Here is a 7,280-nt window from a genome sequence, read left to right as displayed (position 1 = left end):
TGAGAGCTAAATCAAGAATGTAATCTGACTCACTTTACCCACAAAAAGAATAAAATACCTAAGAATACAGCTAACCAGGGAGAAAAAAAAATCTCTACAATGAGAAATGCAAAACACTGCACAAAAAATCGAAGATGACACAAACAAATAAAAAAAATTCCCATGCTCATGGATAGGAAGAATCAATATTTTTTAAATGACCATACTGCCCAAAGCAATTGCAGATTCAGTGATATTCCTATCAAATTACCAATGAAATTATTCACAGAATTATAAAAAAAATTGTTTTAAAATTCATATGGTACCAAAAGAAAGCCTGAATAGCCAAGGCAATCCTAAGCAAAAAGAACAAAGCAGGAGGCATCACATTACCCGTCTTCAAACTACAGTACAAGGCTACAGTAACCAAAACAGCATGGTACTGTTGCAAAACAGACACATAGACTAATGGAACACAATGGAGATGCCAGAAATAATGTCCCACACTTAAAACCATCTGATTTTTGACAGTCAACAAAACAATCAATGGGAAAAAGGACTCTCTAGTCAATGAATGGTCCTGGGATAATTGACTAGACATATGCAGAATACTGAAACTGGACCCCTTCCTTACATTATAACCCAAAATTAATTCAAGATGGATTAAAGGCTTAAATGAACAACCTAAAATTATAAAAACCCTGGAAGAGAAGAGATACATAGCCAACAAACATATGAAAAAAATGCTCCACATTAGTAATCATTAGCAAAATGCAAGTCAAAACCATAATGAGATACTCTCTCATGCTAGTCAGAATGGCTATCATTAAAAAGTCAAAAAATAACAGATGCTAGTGAAGTTGTGGGAAAAAAGGGAACACTTATACACTGCTGGTGGGAATTCAATTTAGTTCAGCAAATGTGGAAAACAGTTTGGTAATTTCTCAAAGAACTCAAAGCAGAATTACCATTCTACCTAGCAATTCCATTATTCAGTATATACCCAAAGAAATATAAATCATTCTACCATAAAGAGATATGCACATGCATGTTCATCACAGCAGTATTCACAATAGCAAAGACATGGAATCAACCTAAATGCCCATCAACTGTAGACTGGATAAAGAAAATGAAAAAAACCTAGAAGCATTCTCCTTAAAAATCAGAATAAGACAAACATACTTTCTGTCACCACTCCTATTTGACACAGTGCTGAAAGTCCTGGTCAGAACTATGAAATACTATGCAGCCATAAAAAAGAATGAGATGATATCCTTTGTAGCAACATGGATAGAGCTGGAGGCCACTACCCTAAGCCAACTAGAACAGGAACAGAAAGCCAAATACCACATGTTCTTACTTATAAATGGGAGTTAAAAACTGAGTACATGTGCACACAAAGAAGGGAACAACAGGTGCTTGGGCCTGCTTGATGGTAAAGGGAGGGAGATGGGTGAGGATCAAAAAACTACCTATTGGGCACTACACTTATTACCTGGGTAGCAAAATAATCTGTAAATCAAACCCCTGTGACATGCAATTTGCCTATATAACAAACCTGTACATTTATCCCTGAACCTGAAATGAAAGTTAATAAAAAATCTAGGTCATATATGAAACCTGGGCCTTATCTGTGAGAGGGGCATCCCATAGCGGGAGATGGGCTCTGGCCTATTATGTGGAATAATTGCCAAAGCAGAGGACAAGAATTGACCATTTCAAATAATAAAAAAGTTCAATATCTTGTTTTATAGGCACTTCAAAATCATCATAAACCTGATTTGAACTTCTCATCTTTCTCCCAAATCCTTGTGTTCTCCTAGGCAGAAACATAGAAGCATTAATTTTATACTTTCCTGCACCACTCCCAATCAGTTACATTTCAAGTATATCTTGAATCTTTCTATGCCTCTCCAGATCCACTACTATCATTTGAATTCAACTTTTTTTTAACCTAGAATAACCCTAAATGGTCTCATTCATTATAACACCTGTATTGAAATACAGTTTACATGCAATACGATTTAATCTTTTCAAGGTACAATTCAATATTTGGTATTTTCAGAGAGTTGTGCAACCATCACAACAGTTCATTTTAGAACATTCTCATCACCCCAAAAAGAAACCTTTTGTCCATTAACAGTCATTCCTCATTTCTCCCGATGCCCCTAGTTCTAAGCAACCACTGATCTACTTTCTGTCTCAGTAGAGTCGCCTATTATGGACATTTTGAATCATTGGTATCATACAATATGGGTCTTTTGGGACTGGCTTCTTTCACTTGGCATAATGTTTTAAACGTTCATGCATGTTGCAGCCTCTATCATTACTCCATTTTCATTGCTAAATAACATTACATCATATAAATCTACCATATTTAATTTATCCAATTATCAGTTAATGGGCATTTGGGTTGTTTCTACTTTTTGCTATTACAAATAATGCTGCTATGAATATTCAGGTATAAGTTTTTGTGTGGACATATGTTGCAGTTCTCCTGGAGTATAAATCCTGGGCCATGCGTTAACTGCATTTGTAAGATTTTATGAATTGCTAAAATGTTTTCCAAAGTGGCTGCTCCATTTTACACTTTTACCAGCAGTGCATGAGTGTTCAAAATTTGTCCACTTCTTCACTGACAGTTGCTTTTTGCTGGTGGTTTTTTTATTATGGTATTATGGCCATCTCAATAGGTATAAAAATATCATCTCATTGTTTTGATTCTCATTTCCTTATGACTGATGACATTGTACATCTTCTGTGTGTTTATTGGCCAACTGTAGATCTTGTTTGGATAATGTGTATTCAAATCCTTGGCCCATTTTTAAATTGGTGTGTTTGTCTTTATATTATTGAGTTGTAGGTGCTCTTTACATATTCTACAAACAAGTCTCTTATCAGATATATAATTTGCACACATTTTCTCCTAAACTGTAGGTTGTCTTTTCACACTTTTGATACTGTCCTTTGAAGCATAATTTTTAAATCAAGCCCAATTTATGTTTTCCTTTGTTTGTTTTGTTTTCATCACTTATGTTTTTGTCATGATATCAAAGAAACCATTGTCTAACCTAAGGTCACAAAGTGATGCCTACGTTATCCTCAAAGAGTTTCATCGTTTTAGCTTTAAATTTAGGTCTTTGTTCGATTTTGATTTGCTTTTTTGGATGGCATGACGTAGAAATATAGATTCATTCTTTTGCATGAATGTTAACATTACCACTATTTATTGCAAAGAGTTTCCTTTCCCCATTGAATTGTCCTGGAACTCTTGCCAGAACATCAGCTGAATGTAAATATATGTTTGTAGGATTTCAACCCTAGTCCATTGATTTATGTCTATTCTTATGCCTGCATGTCTTGATTATTGTAGCTTTGCAGTAGGTTTCAAAATAAGCATAGATAAGATCTCTAATTTTGTTATTCTTTTTTAAGATCATTCTGGCTATTCTGGGTCCCTTGCATTTGTGTATAAATTTGAGGATCAGCTTGTCCATTTCTAGAAAAATAACAAAGCACCAGCTTAAATTTTGATAGGGGAACATATTGATCTATCTTTGGAGAGTATAGTAGTCTTCCTTTATCTGTATTAGGGCTGCCATAATAAATAACCAAAAACTGAGAGACCTAAAACCACAGAAATTTATTCTCTCACAGTCCTAAACAAGAGAAGTCTGAAATCAAAGTGTAAACAGGGCCATACTTTCACTGGTAGTTTCTAAATGATTCATGGGAATGTTTGGAGTTCCTGGGCATGAAGCTGCACAACTCCAATCTCTGCCTCCATTGTCACATGGCAATCGTGTGTGTGTGTGTGTGCACGTGTCTATGTGTCTTCATGTGGTGTTCCACTGTTTATGTGTGTATATATCCATGTCTCTTCTACTCTTATTTATAAGGATACCAGTTATATTGAATTAAGGGCTCATCCTTCTTCAGCAGGATCTCAACTTACATTTTAATTATATTTTCAAAGACCCCAGTTCCATATATGGGCACATGCATAGGTTCCAGAAATTAGAATTTCACTATATCGTTTTTGTCATACACAAATCAACTCTCAATAATTCCCATTATCTTGGATTTTATTAATAATATATAGAAATAAAATTAATTTTCCATCTTGATCTTCAATCCTGCATCCTTATTGAATATGCATGATAGTTCCAGTGTTTTTTAGTGGATTTCTTTATGATCTTCTATGAACAAGGTCATGTGATCTGCTAATATAGTTTTACTTCCTCCTTTCTTATCTATATGCTTTGTTATTTTATTTTCTTTCCTAATTGTCCAGAATAGAACCTCAAGTAAAATGTGGAATAGAAGTGACAAGAGTATATATTCTTGTCTTGTTCCTGATCTTAGGGGGAAGATTTCAGTCTTTCATCATTGGGTCTGATGTTGGCTGTATTTTATAAATGCTTATTATGATACTGAGTCATTTCCTGTCTATTCCTAGTTTTTTAACTGTTTTTTTTTTCTTTTTTCTTTTTTAAGGAGATAGAGCCTTTGAGGAGGTAATTAAGGTTAAATGAAGGCATAAGTGTGGGGTTGTAAACCCACAGTACTGGTGTCCTTCTAAGAGGAAGAGACAATAGAAATCTCTCTCTCTCTGTGCATACACAGAGGAAAAGTCATGTGAGAATACAGTGAGAAGGTGATCAACTACAAGTCAGGAGGAGAACCCTCACCAGAAACTGAATTTGTTGGCACCTTGATCATGGACTTTTAGTTTTCAGAACTGTGAGAAAATAAATGTCTGTTTTTTAAGTGAATCAATCTGTGGTATTTTGTCACATCAGCCCAAGTGGACTAAAACATATGGCGTATTGCATTAGTGAATGCTTAGAGTTTAAACCATCTTTGCATTCCTATGATAAATGCCACTTGGTCATGGCAATTGATTCTTTTATATATTGCTGGATTCAGTTGGCTGGTATGTTATGAGGATTTTGTACCTATGTTTATATGGGTAGCTTGATCTTTAGTTTTCTGTCTTGTAATTTCTTTGTCTGGGTTTGGTATCAGAGTAACACTAACCTCATAGAATAACTTGGAATATGTTCACTTATCTTTTATTTTTTGGAAGAGTTTGTGTAGGATTGCTGTTAAATCTTCTTTAAAGGTTTGGAACAATTCACTAATGAAGGATCTGAAATTAGAATTTTCTTTGTTGGATGGATTTTGATTATTTATTCAGTCTCTTTACTTGTTTCAGGTCTATTCTGATTTTTAATTTCTTCTTCCATCAGTTTTGAGAGCTTGTATCTTTCTATACATTTTGTCCCACTTGATCTAAATTATCTAATTTGTTGTTTGTTCATGGTACAGCAGTCCTGCCCTTATTTGTCATTTCACTTTCCATAGTTCCAGTTACCTGCAGTAAATTGCAGTACAAAAATATTAAACAGAAAATGCCAGAAATAAACAATTCATAAGTTTTAAGTTGCACACCATTCTAAGTAGTGTGATAAAATCTCATGTCATCCTGCCTCACTTTTTTTTTTTAATAGAGACGGGATCTCACTGGAGTGCAGTAGTGCAATCATAACTCACTGCAGCCTTGAACTATTGGGCTCAAGTGATCCTCCCACCTTAGCCTCCCCAGTAGCTGGGGCTACAAATGTGCGTCATCACATCTAGTTGATCCCAGGACATAAATCATCCCCTGTGCTGCATATTATACCCACACATTAGTCAATTAGTAGTTGTCTTGCTTATCAGATCATCCTGACATCCAACCATTGATATTATCATGGCTCAATGACCTGAGATCACCCAAAACACATGGTCCTTCTAACATTACCAGAGGATCAGTAGTAGCCTAACACTATGCCACACCACAACACACAAGTCATTCACGTCGTTTTCTCTCAGTGGGTAGGCAGCTCATCATCTTGCATTATCACAAGAAGAATAAAGGCAAGTACAGTACAATAAGATATTTTGAGAGAGAGAGAAACAGACTATATCTGCATATTTTTGTTACAGTGTATTTCTGTAATTATTCTGTTTTTATTAGTTATTGTTAATCCTGTGCTGAGCCAAATTGATAAATCACAGGTACGTATAAGGAAAAAATATGGTACATAAAGAGTTCAATATTATCTGTGGTTTCAAGCATCCACTTGGGATTTTGGAACATATCTCCCACAGAGAAGTCGTTACCACTACATTTCTTTAAATCTTTTAATTTCAGCAGTAATGTCCCCTCCATTCCTGATGTTATTAACATAATTATTCTCTTTCTCTCTCTCTCTCTCTTTGTTTCATCAGCCTAGTAAAAGGTTCTTCAACCTTATTGGTCTTTTTCAAAGAACCAACTTTTTGTTTCACTGATTTTTATCTATTGTTTTACTATTATTTATTTCTTTAATTTGAACACTAATATTTATTATTTTTAATCTGCTTGCTTTGTGTTCAATTTGCTCTTCTTTTAATGTCTCAAGATGGAATATTGGTCTATCAAGTAAAGAACTTTTTAAAAATATGGTATTTTACACTTATGAATTTCCCACTAAGCTATATGCCTGTTTTTAGCTGCATACTAAGTTTTGGTGTGTTGTATATTTATTTTCATTTATCTTAAAGCATTTTCTAAGTCTCCCTGTGGTTTCTTCTTTTACCCACTGGTTATTTAGCAGTGTGTTCTTGAATTTCAACATATTTGCGAGTTTCTCAAATTTCTTTCTGTCATTGAATTCTAGTTTCACCCTATTCTGCTTGGTGAATATGCTTTGTTATTTCTATCCTTTTAAATTTTCTAAGATTGATTTTATAACCTAGCCTATGGAATCCTGAAAGATCTTCCATGTGCACTTGAAAAGAATATGTATTCTGCTGCTTTTGTGTAGAGTATTCTATCTGTGTATGTGAAGTCTATTCGGTTTATAGTTTGTATAAGTTTTATATTTTCTTGTTGGTCTTCTGCTGATTTGTTCTATCCATTATTGAATGTGTAGTACTGAAGTCTATGACACGTTGAATTGTCTATTTTTTTCTTTCACTTTTGTCAGTTTTTCTTTTATGTATTATAGGGCTCCATGGTTAGGTGTACATGTTTACAATTGTTATATCTTTCTGATGAATTGACCCTTTATCATTATAAAATAATCCTCCTTATATTTGGTAACATTTTATTTTACAATCTAAACTGCCTGTTTTAATTTTATATTGGTATTATAACACATTTTTAAAGATTTTGTCGCTTAAAATATCAATTCATTCTCTTACTTCTCTTACTTGTCTGCAGTCAGAAACCAAAAATCAGTTTCATGAGCTAAATTCAAGATGTCGGTAGG

Source organism: Colobus angolensis, unplaced genomic scaffold, assembly GCF_000951035.1.
Source record: "Colobus angolensis palliatus isolate OR3802 unplaced genomic scaffold, Cang.pa_1.0 Scaffold13, whole genome shotgun sequence".
NCBI classification, from domain to species: Eukaryota; Metazoa; Chordata; class Mammalia; order Primates; family Cercopithecidae; genus Colobus; species Colobus angolensis.
The sequence above is the reverse complement of the archived record's forward strand: the minus strand, read 5'-3'. Positions refer to the sequence as shown.